This window comes from Myodes glareolus, chromosome 4 (genome assembly GCF_982192425.1).
Source record: "Myodes glareolus chromosome 4, mMyoGla1.1, whole genome shotgun sequence".
Lineage (NCBI taxonomy): Eukaryota > Metazoa > Chordata > Mammalia > Rodentia > Cricetidae > Myodes > Myodes glareolus.
The window spans coordinates 57,780,308-57,796,458 of record NC_142029.1 but is presented as its reverse complement, the minus strand read 5'-3'; the positions used below and the strand labels follow the sequence as shown (position 1 = coordinate 57,796,458).

Genomic DNA, 16,151 nt, shown 5'->3' with positions numbered 1-16,151 from the left:
GTTATGATGCCAGGTTTAGTTCTCTCTCTCTCTCTCTCTCTCTCTCTCTCTCTCTCTCTCTCTCCATGAAAGTGGGGAGCGAGGAGAGAAAGAACATGGTAGCACTTGGGAGGCAGAGGCAGGATGATATTTGTGCATTCAAAGCCAACCTGGTATACACATTAAGTTTCATGAAAACCAAGGTTATATAGTGAGACCTTGTCTCATAAATAAGTGAATAGGGTTTGGGACAAGGCTCTGTGGTAGAGTACTTGTCAGGTATGCACAAGGTCCTGGACGCAGTCCCAACATTGCACAAAAACAAAACAAACAAACTAAAAGGTGGACATCATCAAGATACATAGTACACAAGTGTGAAATTGTCAAGGAATAAATTAAAAATATTCTTAAAAAAATACATTTTATCTCAGTCAGGCAGTGGTGGCACACATCCAGCACTCAGGAGGCAGAGGCAGGCAGGACTCTTGAGTTCAAAGCCAGCCTAGTCTACAGAGTGAATTCCAGAACAGTCAGGCTTCCACAAAGAAACCCTTTCTCAAAAAACCAAATAATAGTAATTAACAATAGTAACAACAACAACAAGAAGAAGAACAATAATAATAATAATAAATATATTTTATGTATATTGGTGTTTTGCCTATATGCGTATCTCTGTGCCACATGTGTGTCTGGTGCTCAGAGGCATCAGGAGAGGGTGTCCTCTAGTTCCTACTTGAACTAGAGTTACAGTTTGCAGCTGCTATCTGGGTGCTGGGATCCAGTCCTGGTCCTCTGGGTAGCATCCAGAGTTCTTAAACACCAAGCTATCTCTTAGGTCCCAGCTATTCTTAAAAACATAAAACAAAACCAAACGAAAGGTTTGAGATTCAGCCTCATCCATAAAATTATCTGCTCCCAAGCCTGAGGACCGAAGTTCAATCCCTGAGACTCATACGGCGTAAAGAGAAAACAGATTCCCCCAAAGTAGTCCTTTGCCTTCTGTTGCCATACTGTGCCCCCCATTAACAAAACCCAAGACCCACAATGGAAAGATTGGTGGTGGGAATGGGAGCACACACCTTCAATCCCAGCACCTCAGACATCCAAGGTTGTCAAAAATTAATAAGTAAAGTAAAAACCTCTAAACAACAACAACAACACAAGGTGCTGGACTGCCAACCATGTTCCTCATTTCCAGTTTTTTCTGTTGCCGTGACAAGGAGTATCACAGTAAGTATCAGGGCTAGTCTTTTCTCTAGTTGAGGAAACGATTGCAAAATTTGTGCTTGAAAAAATCCAGAAACTTAGTTCCTCATAGTTTTAGACTCCAAAAGTGATGTCAAGATGTCTGCAAGGCTGGTTCCTTTTAAGGAATGTAAGCCTCTGGTTTATGGCCTTCTCCTAGCTTCTGTGGCTGCTAGGGACTTTAGTGTCCTTAGGTTTTAAGATGAATTGCGCCTATATCCACATTCTTCATCCCGCCTTCCTGTTTGTCCAACCAATCTCTCTTTTTATTTTATTGTCATTATTTTGCTTTTCGAGACGGGGTAGCCTTGACTGTCCTAGAACCCTGCCTGCCTCTACCTCCCTCTGCCTCTCTAGTCCTGGGGTTAAAGGCATGTGTCACCATGCTGGAGCCCATCTCTCTTAAGACCAACACTTCTTAGTTCTCTTTAAAGCTGGAAATATCTTCTGTTTTCAAGATATCTCAATTTTTCCTGCCATTCTCGTTGCATGGACCGTAATATTTTCACAGTCCTTTTCTGCGGACCTGAAAGATACTTTCGTTTCTGTCCTGGGCCTGAGGCCAACCTTGTGGTGGTGGTGCTGTGGGGGTGAAAGCTTGTGACTTGGGTTGAGGGTCAAGTTGTGATGGTCCTTTACTGACATTTCTGGCTGTGAGCTCTCTGAGTCTTCAGGGTAATTTTATTCACTGGACATCTGAAAAGACCCGGGTTCACTGTTGGGTTAAGCATTTTGATGGCTCCATTGGCAATGGTCTGAAGCCTCAAAGGCCAGCTCCTCTTACAATTGTTTATAAAAGCCCCACACTCGTAGGACAATGGTGAAATAGGCTAACGTCTGTTGTTTTTTGTTTGTTTGCTTTTTTGAGACAAGAGTCCTGCTTTGCAGCTCTGCCTAGTCTGGAACTCACACTGTAACCCAACTGGCCTGTCAATGTACCCGTCTTAGGGTCCCGAACGCTGGGATTTACAAACTTGGACCACCAACCTTGATTTTCTGAGCTACATTCCCAGAATCAAACTGTTTTGCCACCTTGCCTCATTTTCATTCTACTTGTAGATTCTATCCCAGACCATTCAAGTATTTGCCTGAACTGTTAAGAGTAGCATTGGGTTACAGTAGCTTTATGATATGCAAACAAAAAGACTATAGGGATCCCACGCAGGACCTCACGCATGCTATGTGCAAGCCCTACCGCTGAGCTCTATCCCCAGCCCCCAAGGTTTGGTTGTCAGCAAGTGAAATTCAAGCGTTTCACTAAAGGAAAGGACTATGAAATTTCCCGACAGCAGGGAGATGAGGCAAGCAAAAAGCGCTGGACGAAGTGTAAGGTTCGGCAGCCAAACGTCAAGTGTGGTCGTGTGGGGAGACAACACAGAAGTCTTTCGAAGGCTGGCCACTTCAAACCTAAAGGATCGTTCACATCGCAGGGAATGGAAGGCCAGCTGGGCCATGGGAACAAAGGGTGTCTGCGGAGGTGCGGCTTTTCCCGAAGGCGGCGAGCTGGGTGCTGCAGACACCGCAGTGCTCCGCAAGCCAACCCAAGCGCGCCGGCAGCGCAGTAGGAACGCGGCGCAGACAGCCGCACAGGGAGAGGCTGGAGCGGACTCCCCCCGAGGGGCGGGGCCAGGACCGAGCCTTGCGCGGTAGTGGGCGGGGCTGCCTGGAGGCGGGCGTCTGGGGATTGGCCCTAGAGGGTGGGCGGGGCCGGCCAGCGGGGAGGAGAGCCCGGGAGACCAGCGCGCGCGCTCGCGCAGGCGCGGGCACGACAGTGGCGCGCGCGTGCTCCGTCGGGCGGTGCAGCGGCTGCGACGGAGCCGGCCATGGTCGTGGGCGGTGGGCGGGTGTTACTCTGAGCCCCGAAGGCAGCAGGAGGCTGAGTGCTGGGCATGCAGGTGCCGGAGCCAGGCGGGCGCGGCCGCGGGAGCTGTTGATCGTGCTGTGGGTTCGGAAGCCGGTGGCGGCGCGCGGGGCAGGTGAGCGCGGGAGGCGGCGGCGCGGGCTGCGGCGCTGGCGGCTCGGGCGGCGCTTCCTGCCGGGCTTGGCCGCGGCCGCGCGGGCTCCGAGGTACGCGGCGCCCAGGCCTCGGGCAGCGGACACCGAACAGGCAGAGCACCCGGGGAGCGATCATAAGAGACGCGGGTACAGAGCGGCCCGGCTGGCGTCGGTGCGGACGCCTGGCTGTTGCCGACCCTCAGGTGCCTGAGCGCCGCGTTCGCGCCGCGATTCCGGGTTCTCCAGCTTCGGACCGGTCAGAGTCGCGGTGCCGCCGCTGACGCGTCCCGCGGCCTTGACTGAAATACTCCGGGGAGACGTGGAGCGGGAACTGTGAATACTCACCTCTTGGGGTTGCGGGAGGTCGAGCTAACCCTGTTGTAGGTACTCGGTGGACCGGAGCTCTTGGGAGCAGCCCGCTGCAGCATCCTTGCTGGCGCTGACTAGTTCCTTCGTGCAGGTTGGCATTGGGGATACTTTTATTTCGGAACTGCTCTAGTATTGCAATACGCTCAACTCGAGTTGCTTAATACAGGAGCCTGTTATCTTACAGCGGCCAGAGTGGGATTCTGTAGTCTCTTCCTAGAATTCTGTAGTTTCTCAAAGGCTGATTTGGAAACCTGTCGCAGATACGAGTGAATTAGGGCAACAAAACCTATCAAAATTGCTTTGCTATTTAACCCATCTGAAGTGGCACTTAAAATGTCACTTGTTACAGAGTATAAACACAGGAAGAGTATGGAAACATACTCCTTTTTTTTTTCTTCATTGCTACATCCGAAGGGAGTGACAAGTGCTTTTGTAAACATCATTGTGGGCAGTGTTACTTACTGTGTGGTGAAGTCATCATAATTAAATTAGATGAGTATTTATTCTGAAGTGTTGAATGGATGTTTGGAAATATGGTTCCTAGTAACATCTCCACGGAGTCTGAGTTTCCAGGAGTTCATTATCACTTGCAGATTTTGTGCTACTTTGCGTGTGAGGATTTTTGTTTTATTTTGTTTTGGATTTTATGAGACAGAGTTTTGCGGTACTGGCCTACAATTCATTCTATAGAGTAGGCTGGCCTTGAATTTGCATCTTCTCTTTTGTCCTTAAAGAACTCTGTGAAGTACTCCACTTGTAATCCCAGTGCTGTGTAGGTCCCAGGGGGTTGCTGGTGAACCTGCCAGCCTGTCAGAATCCTGGCACCCTAGGCCAATGAGAGAGCCTACCAGAAAAATGAGATGGACACCCGAGGTTAGCTTTCAGCCGGCAAACACACACACACACACACACACACACACACACACACACACACACACACAGTTTTTAAAAAAGAAAGCAAAAGTGTGTAGGAACAGTTTCTATAATATGGCAGAGATCAAATACTTTGGATTAGGATGTTGCCCAAGTTTCAGAAGGCAAAAATCTGAAAATGTAAAACTGAAATAGTATTCACTAAAGCCAAAAGGACTGAAGAAACATCTCTAGTTTGCCCTTGTGATTAACACACTGACTAGAACATTCCTCCTTCAGGGTGTTTTTACAAAGTGGAAAAATCAGGTGATTTTCTTGTGGTGCTAAAGATCGTTGGCCTGACAACAAGTTGGATGTTATTTTTTTGAACCTAGGGCTTTGTTATATTAGGCAAGTGTTGTACTTCAGAGCTTATATGTTCCCAGCCCTCTTGTGTATTTCAAACCAACAAACAAAAATCAGAATATTACTCTGTAGCTCAGGCTGACCTGTAAGTTATTTTGTAGCTTTGGCTTCGTGTATCTGGGTAACTCTGCCTCTACTTCCCTAATTTTGGAATTCCACCACACACCAGTAAGCTACACCTGTTTTTATGCTGAGCTGGGGATCAAATTCAGGGCTTCCTTGCAGGGTAGGTAAGTAAGCACTTCCAGCTGAGCTACATCTCTAAGGCTGCCTTGACTTCCCTTCCCTTCCCTTCCTTTCTTTTTTCCCTGTTTGCAGGCTGAGGATTGAACCCAGGTCTACACACAAGATAAACATGCACTTAGCTAATATCCCTAGCGCTGCTTTTCTGCTTTGACTTCATTTTTCTGCAGGTTGATCCATAAAGGCTCCTGATCAGCTTGTTTTGTGAATGTCAGTAAATTGTATGGAAAGCAAAGGCGACTCTGGTGGCCCAAGTGTTCTTTAAGGCCTTCCTTGTCTGCTTCATGGATTGCTGCTCCCACTACCCACCATGAAAAGGCAAGGGTCAGGAGTGGCAGCTTGCTTTGGTTCTAGACCTTGATCTAAGTCAAAGTCAAAACAGCTATGGCTCCAAGGGTTTGGCCCAGTTCTAAGCTTCAGATTTTTATTGTTGCTCGTTTTTCTTAATTTTTTTTTTACATCCCAACTGAAGTTTTCCCTCCCTCCCCTCCTCTCAGTTCCCTTCCCCTCTTCCCCCATCCACTCTTTTACAGATTTTTAATTTATAGAGTCTAGATAAATATGTGACAGATAGGAAGAGGTAGCCTTGGTGGAGGAGCTGTATGGTCTGAGAATTGTAAAATGCCAAGGAACTTTCTAGGCCTTAGAATTTTAAGGCTTTCTTTCCTCTTTCCTTTGCCTCCTTGAGTTGAAAACATCCAAAATCCCTGAGGGCCTTCTGCCTGTCCCTCTTCATTTCTTTACCTGTGCTCATTCTGAATGACATCATTCTCTTCCTCTTTAAAGATTATCACATGTTGTTGACTCAGATTTTTATCACCAGTCCTGAGCATCAAACTTCTGCTCTATCTAGACCTATACATTTTTCTCTCTTTTTTTGGGGGGGGGGGTGGCGGGGTGCCACTGGATAGTGTAGGGGTATTGCAGTCCTGGAGCTGGAATCCAGGTCCTTGTCCTTGCTACTGTTGAGCTCTTCTGGCTCCTTGCTCTGTTTATAGGCATCCTTTATTATTATTATTTGTTTGTTTGTTTTTGGTTTCTCTGTGAAACAGTCCTAGCTGTCCTGGAACTCACTCTGTCAACCAAGCTGGCCTCAAACTCACAAAGATCTGCCTGCCTCTGGATTTATTTTTTATTTTTAAAGTTTATTTTATGACTGTGAGTGTTTTGCTTGCTTGTATGTATGTATGCACGTGTGTATGTGAATCATGTGAGTGTCAGGCTACCAGTGGAAGCCAGGAGAGCATTGGATCCTCTGGTTCTGGATTGCAGATGGTCGATTTTGGAAGTAAATCTGAAAGGGTTAAAGAACTGGTTATGTGTAGAGTAGAGGGAATGGTGATTAGAGAAGTGGTTTATGAGTGCATACCTGAAATGTTGGCACTCGGAAGGTTGATTGAGGCAGGAGAATCACCAAGAGTTCAAGGCTAGCCTGCATTACACATGAAACAAATGATTGAGAAGATTACACACATATTCATGTGTGCACATGCACATTTATTCTCACACATATACATATATTTAAGTATAATGGAAGGTGTCAGATTCAAAAAATAAATTGTTTAATTGAACAAAAATTATAGATAGGCATGGTGGCCCAAACCTACATTTCTCGTATTCAAAAGTATGAGGACCACAAGTTTGAGACCAATCTGGAACACAAAGGAGGGTTCTATCTCAAAAAGTAAGTAAATAAAAAACAGCAGGCAGGATAGGAAAACCAGATAATGTTCCAGGCCAAGATCTGATTTGAGAATATCAAGGAAGACAGAAAATGTCTCTGTTACCAGAAAACCCATATTATATTGGAGGAACAAGATCGTAAATGAGGGAACAAGAAACCAGGCAGAGGTAGGCCTAGTGGCGCACTCCTTTGATCCCAGCATACCACTGGAAGAGATGGAGGTAGTTATCTGTGAGTTTGAGTATAGCCTGGACTACATTAGCAAGGCCAGGCTAGCCAGAGCTATACAATGAAACCCTTGTCTCAAAAGAAAGAGACATAGACAGAGTAGGCAAAATAATTAGAAGACATAAAAATAAGGTTTGGGTTTTCTCTTAATGAGACGCCTTTGGAACAACAGAATGGTAAAAATTGCTCCGACTGGTATGGTGATATATACCTATAATCCCAGCAGAAGGGGAAACAGGCAGGAAGATAAATTCCAGGTCTAGTCCTGACCGTATTATATTTAAAATGCCTACAAATGGGGCTGAAGGGATGGCTCAATGGTTAATAGCACCTACGGGTCTTCCAGAGAACCTAGGTTCAGTTCCTGGTTTGTTTGTCTTTTTTTAAAGATAGTGTCTCTCTCCATCTGTAATAAATCCCTGTCATTTGGTCTCTACTGACTACTTACTTGACAGCGATGCCATACTGTATAAAGTGCCAAATCGTTCAGGATTTCTCCCTGTGTCTGCCTGAGCTGTCAGTGCTGGAAATTGCTCAGGAGGTCTGAAAGCAAAGAAAGGTTATAGAAGAATCAGAGGTGAACCATGTCTGTAATGCCAGTGCACAAGACTGAAGTAGAGGGATGGCCCTGAGTCAAAGGCTAGTCTGCACTATGTGACCCTGTGACAGTATGTGACCCTGTCTCAGAAAACACAAAAGCAAACCCAAAGTATGCATGTCCGTTGTCAAAGTAGAAATAAATATTAGGGAACGCATTGGAATTCAAAGTCTTAGAAGAATAATTTTCAATAAAGATGAAGTACAAGGGAAGAAAAGCTGTGTCAGGTGTTACCAGTCTGCAGCATGTGTGTGACAGCTCTCATTCCTTTCCCTTCCTCTCCCCCACCTCTCGTTTTACTTACGCCCTAGATTTTGACTCTTGCATTTTCTCCTCTCTTCCCCTCTCCATGTATTTCCTGGTTTGTTTGGGCTGTTTTGTGAGTAGAGTTTATGCTCCAGGGGGCAGTTCACAATGCCTGTACCCCTGTGAGAGGCATCCTTCCAGCTGAAAGGGCTCTTCCTGCTCCATTGTAATCAAAGTCCTGACATTGGCTCTACTCTGGTCTTTTAGAATGGTTCTAACTGGTGGATATATTCTTGCATGTATTCCATAATTGTCTTTGTGTTATCTCCAGGTTAAATAATTGAGTCTCAAGATTGTAGTCAGCGAGAAAAAGTCAAAGATTTAGATGCATGGTTGGGATTAGATGGTCTGTCTGGGGAGCCCTGGCTATCCTGGAACTTCCTATGTAGACTAGGCTGGTCTCAAACTCATAATAGAAAGATCTGCCTATCTCTATCTCCAAAGTTCTGGGATTAAAGATATGCACTACCACTCCTGGCTGACTAAAGAGATTTTTAAATTAAAAGATGTTTCTTGTTGCTTTGAGAATGAATCTTAATATGTATCCAAGGCTAGGCCTGAAACTTAGATCCTTGTGTCTCAGTGTGCTGATATTTTAGACTTCCTGACATCGTCGTGACATCGTCGTGTCTGGTCATTTGTTGTTGTTGTTTGTTTTTTAATACATTAATACATTTAATGTATTAATTTAATTTAATGTATCACTTAATACATTTCTTTAGTGTGTGTGTGTAGGGGTGGGGAGTGGCTGTCACAGCACATGTGTGGAGAACATGTTGTGTGTGTCTTTTTGGTTTTTCAAGATAGTGTTTCCTTTGTGTAGCTTTGGAGCCTGTACTGGAATTCACACTGTAGAACAGGCTGGCCTAGAACTCACAGAGATCCTTCCATCTCTGCCTGCTGAGTGCTGGGATTAAAGGCACGCACTACCACTGCCTGGCACAGTGTGTGGGTCTTGAGGACCAAACTCAGATTGTTAGGCTTGGCAGGCAGTGCCTTTACCTGGTGAGTCATATCCTCCCCTCACCTGTGATAAAATGGAATTCTCATATATTTATTGTTAGCATGCCAGTTAGTGTGGATCATGTTCTGAAGTCTCAGCCTTTCTTCTCCTTCTCTTGTTTTTGTTTTTTGTTTTGAGACAGGGTCTCTTTATGTAGCTCTGGATGTCGTAGAGCTCTTTATGTCGACCAGCCTGTTGAATTCACAGAGTCTCCTGCCTCTGCCTCCTGAGCTGGGCTTAGAGTACCAGCTGGGTGTGGTGGTGCTTGCCTTTACTCCTAGCACTTGAGAGGAGACAGGTGGGTCTCTGATTTTGAGGCTAGCCTAGTTTACAGATCCTAGGACAGCCAGGGCTACACAGAGAAAGCCTGTCTCAGAAAAATCCAAAATAAATAAGTGCATAAAAAAAGTGAAGACATGCATCACTATGCCTGGTTCAGCTTTTCTTCATGACCTCTCTCTTGCCTTCTGTATACATTCTGCTGGCCTATTCATTTTATTCCAACACTTTTGTAGATAGTTTGGTGACTAAGGGATAATACACTACCTCTGCCTTAGTGCATTGCAGATGTAGTTGCTCTGTTACCTACTTGATTCTACCCGAACATGGTTAATTTAGGGTTCTGTTACTTCCTCAGAAAATATATAAATCTTTGATTTGTCTTTTGGGTTTTTTTTTTCCTTTGTTGGGGAATAGGGTCTCTGTCTCTAGCCTAGGCTAGCCTGGAACTCATAGCTATACAATGTTAGAATTATAAATAAGTATGTGACTTAAATAGTTCTTTTAATATTGAGCAGGTAACCTGAGGTTGAGGTCCTTCATTGGGACCTCTGGAATATATTGCTGCAATTGAACAGTCCTGTTTCTAGTATTGTCAAGAGTCAGATCTCCAGTTCACAATCCTCTAGAGAAAACCTAGGAGGGCTACAGCTTGGCATCCCTTGCTTGTTCTATGGCGTGGTTGGTTTAGTGCTGCGCCACTGGGGAGACCACCAGACGAGTGACCGTTTGCCTTAAGAGGGAACTGTGATCCTGATTACCCATGCCTGCACTGGAGGGTTAAGTGGATTAGAAGAAATCAGGGGTAATCCAGAAGCTTTGTTTTAAACTACAGTTTATCCACATTCCTGACTGTCGTTTGTCCCTGGACATTTGTAATAACTAGCTAGGAATATTTCCTAACTGTTAATATTTACAAATTGTGCTTTTTCTGTCATTTGAAGTAATTAATGACCATTGTGAAGTAGGGAAAAGATGGAAAACCTTTAAGGAGTTAGATGATCAACCAGCATTGCCCAAATAATTTAGTGTTGACTGTGGTCAACCACAGTGATTGCTAGACTGAAGACATGAATTCCATGAATTCTTTACCTGCTGAGCCACTGGAAGGCATTCTCGGTGGCTGTCAACAAGAGGTCAAAGCTCCGTTTGGATACATTTATAGATTACTAGTTTAAAGGGTTGAATTTTTCAGATCCTGAATAATTGACATTTAAGACAATCAGAGTCATAATTATAATCACAGTTGGAGTTTGCTTTGTTTAAAATAATCTATGGCAGTTTTCATAGAATTTAAATACCCAGAAGGCCTGCCTGCTAGCTGAAGTATAAGAGACCCTCCCATCCCCACCCAAGGGCTCACTCTGGAGCTCAGGGTGGCCTCAAACTTGCCATCCTCCTCCCTCAGCTTCTGAGGTGAGAGGTGCTCTCTTTGAGGCCAGGTCACTACTACCTCACACAAATTATATATAATAACAGGATAATTTCTATCAATTAGTTGACATAGAATTTAAAGTTACTATTTATTTATTTTTATTTTATTTTATTTTTTTGCAGTGTTGGGATTGGAATCCAGGGCTTTTTTTGCATTCTGGGCAAGCCCTCTGCCACTAAGCCACACTCACTTCCAAAATCTTTTTTCCTTTGAAGCAAGGTCTTACAGTGTAGCTAAGGTTGTCTTCAGAGGCAAAGTGTTCCTTTCCCCTGCCTGGGTACCATCACACCCAGACCATCATTAACTCCTGCTGTATGACTTCACCTTTATTCTAGCATTCTAATTGGCGCACAGTAAGTGCTCTACCACTGACTACACCTTAGCCCTCTATTAATTTGTTGTTGTTGTTGTTTGTTTGTTTGTTTGTTTGTTTTACCCCTGAGACAAGGTTTTCTGTGTAGTCCTGACTGTCCTGGAACTCACTCTGTAGACCAGGCTGGCCTCAAACTCATAGAGCTCCGCCAGCCTCCACTTCTGTGAACCAGAACCACACTGTCTTTTCTTGATGAGGAACTTCTGGGTGCAAGGTTCTCATGCTGCCTTTATGATGAGCCAGCTTGTCACTTGTTCTTGTTTGGGGCAGGGTAGAGGATGTAAGGCATTTGATTGAGACAGCCTTGCTATGTAGACCTGGTAGGCCTTGCTAGTACTCCCTGTGTGGCTCACACTGGTTTGGAATGTTCAGCATTTTTCCTCTCTTGGTCTCCTAAGTGCTGGCATTGCAGCAGTTCTTGTCTAGTTTATGAGTGCTAGGGACTGAACCAGGGCCTCATGATGCTAGGCGAACATTCGCCAAGCCAATGACTGGCCTGTCTTTTGTGTTACGTTTTAGTTTATGAAACAAGGTCTCAAGTAGTTTAGGCTGGCCTCAGACTCACTCTGTAGCTCAGCCTACCCTCAAAGCCCTGATCCACCTGACTCTACCTCCATACTCTGGTATTAATGATGCTTGCTTCTGTGCCTAGCACCAGCCTCCTCTTATGGCCTTTGCCTTTTAAAGCTGTGGCTGTACATATAGCATATTAGAAAAACTCCCAAGTGTCTCCTACTGTGTATGGAGTTAAGTAGACCAAGAATAACAAACATTTATTGGATGCTTGCTTACATGTTGGGCTGTGCTAAGTGCTTTCTCTGTAATTTTTTAACAATTCTCTAATGAAGGTACTAAAGACATCACCCATGGAGGAAATTTGAATTTCAGAAAATTACATGTCAAATGAAGCAAAGTTTTTAGTGGTAGATTCAGATGTAAGAACAAAATAAAATATTATTTTATGTGTAAGGATATTTTGCCTGCATGTATGTTTATGGATCACTTGTGTGCCAGCTGACCAAGGAAGCCAGGAGAGGGCATCTGATTCCCTGGGACCAGAGTTATAGACAGCTGTGAGCTGCCATGCCTTGTGGGTGCTGGAAGTCAAACTTAGGTTCTCTGAAAGGGCAGTGTTCTTAACTGTTGAACCATCTCTCAGGTTCTGAGGGTCAAATTAAAAAACAATACACACACACACATACACACACGTATATATGTTGTATGAGGTTTTTGCCTGCATGTTGTTTGTATCATGTGCATGCCTAATGCCCATGGAGGCCAGAAGAAGACATGAGATCTCTGGAGTTATAGGTGGTTGGGAGCTGCCATAAAGGTGCTAGAAGAGGAGCCAGGGCTTTTAACCATGAACCATCTCTCTAGCCCCACTCTAGGTCTGTCTGGTTTTCTACTGCCCTGCTCCGAGGGTCTGGGTATGCAGTCCAGGCTGCCCTGATCTTCTTCCCATACCAGCCCATCATCATCACTTACCATCATCATCAAGGCTGATCTTGTCTTGAACCTGGGACTTTATGCATGTTAGGCAAACATTCTCCCATTGAGTTATAGCCGCAGGTCTTAACAAAAAATCTTTTCTTTTTTTTTTTCTTTTTAAATGAGATTTAAAGTCTCACCGTAGCCTAGGCTAACCTGGAGCTTGGAGTAATCCTTTTTGCCTCTGCCTCCTGAATGATGGTGTTACAGGTGTAAGGCACTATACCCAGCTTCCCATTCATTGTTTCTTTCATTCATTCGTTTGTTCGTTCATTCATTCATTCATTCATTCAGGGTTTTTGATACAAGGTTCCCCTGTGTAGCCCTGGCTGGCCGGGAACTCTGCATAGACTGGGCTGGTATCAGACTCCGGGATCTGCCTCTTGAGTGCTGAGGTTAAAGGCGTGCACCACCACACACTGATCATCTATTTATTTTTTGTGGTATTTTCTGGTAACTATTGTAGCTCTTTTCTTGGTCTCTTTTCAAGTGTAATTTACTCTAGAGTACTTCTGAATAGGCTCTTCAGACCCAGGGCTTTGTGCAGGGCTCTGCCTCTGAGCTATACCCCTCCTCCCCCCTTTTTTTAAATAGCTAGGACGATGAATGATCCAGGTGTAGTAGTTCACACCTGCAATTCCATCTGTGCTCTACACAGTGAGTTCAGGCCAGCCAGGGCCACATAGTGAGCGACCTTGCCACCCCCACCCCTGCAAATAAAAACTTCCTAATCTTAAATGTATCAAGTTAGCATAGTTAACTCGTAAGCGTGTACAAATCAATGAAAGGTTTTCAGGTCAGAAGGCCGTGAGTATTTGTTTTTTGTTTGTTTTAATCTTTCTGGGCTGTCAGTTATGGGTGTTTGGAGATTTTCCTGAGCTTAATCTTAAAGTACTGGGCAGAAAGGAAGGAAACAGATTTGCTGCAGTACATTGTACCAGTACACTGCAGTAGATAAACCACGTGATACAATTGATAAACCATTCACTTTAAAAGATAAATAGAGCAAACATTTACACTGTTAGACCTTTTTTTCTTCCCTCGTTCATGTTCGAGAAGGGAGAGGATGCGCTAACGTTACATCTGTCATCAGTAGTACCTAGACCCTATGGGGGTTCCCTTTTCTTTGCTTTTTTAATTTGAAGCTTTATTTTTACTTTTTGAAATTATGTGTGGGTGTACACGTCTGCATGTGGGTATGTGCGTGTGTACGCAGGTGCCTGTGGAAGCCAGAGGCATTGGATTTCCTGGAGTTGGAGTTACAGATGGCTGTGAGCTACCTGACGGGCTGAGAACCAAATTTGGGTCCTTTGCTGGACTATCTGTAGCCCCCCAATAGGGGGTTTTCTTTAATTTTTTTAAACATTCATTTCCGTGTGTGTGTGTGTAACTAGCAAGAATTGGGTCTCTGCACCATGTGGGTTCAGGTAATTGAACTCAGGCTGCCAAGAAGAGAAGCAAGCACCTTGCCCTACTGAGCCATCTTATGTATGGGCTCTTCTTTCCTTTTCTTCCTCCTTTCCACTTTCCTCTCTTCCTTTTTTTTTTTTTAAAGATTCCTATTTTATGATTGTTTTCCTGTGTGTATGTAAGTGCACCATGTGTGTGATTGTATTTTGCCTGCATGCATGGCAGTGTACCATGTATGTGCTTGGCATCCTCGGAGGTTAGAAGACAGCTGTCAGAAGATGGCATCCTAAGACAACCTTACATCCCCAGGAACTGGAGTTACAGGCAGCTGTAGGTAGCCATGTGGGTGCTGGGAACTGAATCCAGGTCATTGGTAAGAAAAGTAAGTAAGTGCTTTAGCTGCTGAGCCATCTCTCCAGCATATTCTCTCTCTCTCTCTCTCTCTCTCTCTCTCTCTCTCTCTCTCTCTCTCTCTCTCTCTTTGTGTGTGTGTGTGTGTGTGTGTGTGTGTGTCCTCTCATTCTGAGATGAGTTTCTGTAGCCCAGACTGGCCTCAACTCTGTATATAGGCAGAGTGCAAGGCTGGGGTTACAGGTGTAAGCAATAAATTATGAAGTGATAAGTATAAGCTGGGCTAATAATGGAAGATATCTAGAAGCCAGACTTGAATTTTATTTATTTATTAGAGACAGGGTCTAACTGTGTAGCTCAGGCTGGCCTGGAACTCACTGTCCTCCCAGGTGCTGGTACTTAACCATCAGGTCCCAGATGCAGGCACATAGGCATCACATCCAGCTAAGATTTGTATGATCTGCCTTGGGATTCCTAGTTTCTCTGGCCTGCTTTATGGGGGAGTGGTCAAGACCCAAACTGTGTGTCACACTAGAGTGATTGCATCCCGGAAATAGCTCCTAGGGGCTTGGTTTTCTGATGGCTACCGTAGCACTTCACTTGCTGTTGGTCTCTTCTCAGCTTTCCTGAATCCCATCATCATTCAGTCCTATTCTTAATCCCACTGGGTCTCAGCTCGGCCTAGGACTCCATTATCCGAGTGTGGGAGAATGAATACGACAGTGATGGTCCTGTACCTTCTCTTCACATCTGGAAAAAAAAATCACTGAAGATTTGTAAAAAAACAAAACAAAACAAAAACCAAAAGTGCCCCCCAGACATATTTTTAATTGTTAACATCTTTCTCTCAGTCTATGTAGACATTATTGGTTCTTTCAATTTAATTGATGCAGCTCTCATAATCCTGATTTCTTTCTTTATTGTCAGTATTATTATTGACACTGGGTGTCTTGTAGGCCTGTGAGACCAGGCTGGTCTTAAACTCTGTAATAATATTGGGGCTGACCTTGAACTCGATCCTCCTCCCACCTTCTAAGCTTTAGGGTTACAGGTGTGCCCCACCTTCCTTATGCTCAGATCTTCTAAAGGCTGCCTACAGTAGACCTTGGAACATCAGTTCTCATTCTGTGGTCTTGACCCCCTGGGGCAGAGGGATGGTGCTCACAACCCTTTCACAGGTGTTGCATATCAGATATCCTGTTTACCAGGATATTTACATTGCGCTCATAACAGCAGCAAAATTATAGTTATGAAGTAGCAACGAAATAATTTTATAGTTGGGGGTCACTACAATTATATAGTTGGTCACTACAACATGAGATGTATATTAAAAAGTCACAGCATTAGGAAGGTTGAGAACCACTGCTTTGGAAGAAGAAACTGTGTAAATGTTTGGTTTTGTGATTTTGAGACAAGATCTCATTCTGTGGGCTGGAGAAATGGCTCAGTGGTTAAGAGCATTGCCTGCTCTTCCAAAGGTCCTGAGTTCAATTCCCAGCAACCATGTGGTGGCTCACAACCATCTGTAATGAGGTCTGGTGCCCTCTTCTGGCCTGCAGGCATACACGCAGACAGAATATTGTATATGTAATAAATAAAAAAATATTTTAGAAAAGATCTCATTCTGTAGCCAGGGTAGTGTTAAACTTCTTATTCTTCTGACTCTGCATCCCAAGTGTTTTATTCTTTTTTTAAGATTTATTTATGATATGTTTATGATGCTCTATCTGCATGCACAGCTTTATGACAGAAGAGGGCGTCAGATCCCACTATAGATGGTTGTGAGCCACCATGTGGTTGCTGGGAATTGAATTTAGAACCTCTGGAAGAGCAACCAGTGCTCCAAACTGCTGAACCATCTCTCCAGACCCTAAAGTGTTTTAT

At 44.4% G+C, this 16,151-nt stretch overlaps 1 protein-coding gene across 3 annotated transcripts in view; it reads left to right on the top strand.

The window, feature by feature from the left end:
- The first annotated feature begins 3,010 nt into the window (after nt 1-3,010).
- Nucleotides 3,011-16,151, top strand: part of Pik3cb (phosphatidylinositol-4,5-bisphosphate 3-kinase catalytic subunit beta) — a 107,780-nt gene continuing 94,639 nt past the window's right edge. Inside the window, exon 1 of one of the 3 annotated variants that reach the window (XR_015001849.2) lies at nt 3,011-3,200. The gene's annotated coding sequence lies outside the window, so the exon portion shown is untranslated. Of the gene's footprint in view, nt 3,201-3,658; nt 3,680-16,151 lie in introns of those variants that run through there. The other 2 variants (XM_085689599.2, XM_085689601.2) reach the window with 2 other exon arrangements.